This window comes from Penaeus monodon, chromosome 15 (assembly GCF_015228065.2).
Source record: "Penaeus monodon isolate SGIC_2016 chromosome 15, NSTDA_Pmon_1, whole genome shotgun sequence".
NCBI lineage: Eukaryota > Metazoa > Arthropoda > Malacostraca > Decapoda > Penaeidae > Penaeus > Penaeus monodon.
In genome coordinates, this window is record NC_051400.1 from 38,149,542 (window position 1) to 38,150,173 (window position 632).

Sequence of the window (632 nt, forward strand, 5' to 3'; positions counted from 1 at the left end):
AAATGTAGAAACACAATACTGGCTACTGAAGAATGTGGTTTTGGTTTTGAAGATGTCATACAGAATGTGCGAAGAGAAGGGAGAAGAGGCAGGGATGGAAGAAAGAAGAAGAGAATGAAGGAAGAGGGAGAGAAGGAAGAAAGAGGAAGAGAAGGAAGAAAGAAGGAAGAAAAAGGGAAGGAAGAGAGAGGAAGAGAGGGGCTAAGGAGGCGAGGAGGTGGAATAAGAGGCAGGAAGGAAGAAGGAAGAGGAGAACAAGGATAAGAAGGAGATGGAAAAGGAGGAGGGAGAAAGAAGCGGGAAATGAAAAAGGAATAAATGGTGCTGGGAGAAAGAACAAGGATAAAAAGAGGAATAAAGAAGAAAAAGAGGAAGAAGAAGGAGTATAACAAAAGGTGGAGGGAAAAGACGAAGAAAGGGAATTAAAGGGAAAGAGAAAAAAAAGAATTACCAATAATAATAACATACAGATAGATACACACTACGAAACTTAAAAAAAAAGATTCTCAACTAATAACGAGTGTTGCAAGAGAGAAAACGCCACGTGCAAGTTTGCTGAATTTCGTCATGTTGCAAGTGACGTCACTGCAACAACGCAATGAGATTTTACGACGAAGCTGAATGGTTTTAAA

The 632-nt window shown here is 39.9% G+C and overlaps 1 protein-coding gene across 1 annotated transcript in view; it reads right to left on the bottom strand.

Moving 5' to 3' along the window:
* LOC119582022 (CAP-Gly domain-containing linker protein 3-like) overlaps positions 1 to 632 on the bottom strand; it is a gene marked incomplete at its 3' end in the record, with an annotated part of 68,768 nt that overhangs the window by 4,724 nt on the left and 63,412 nt on the right.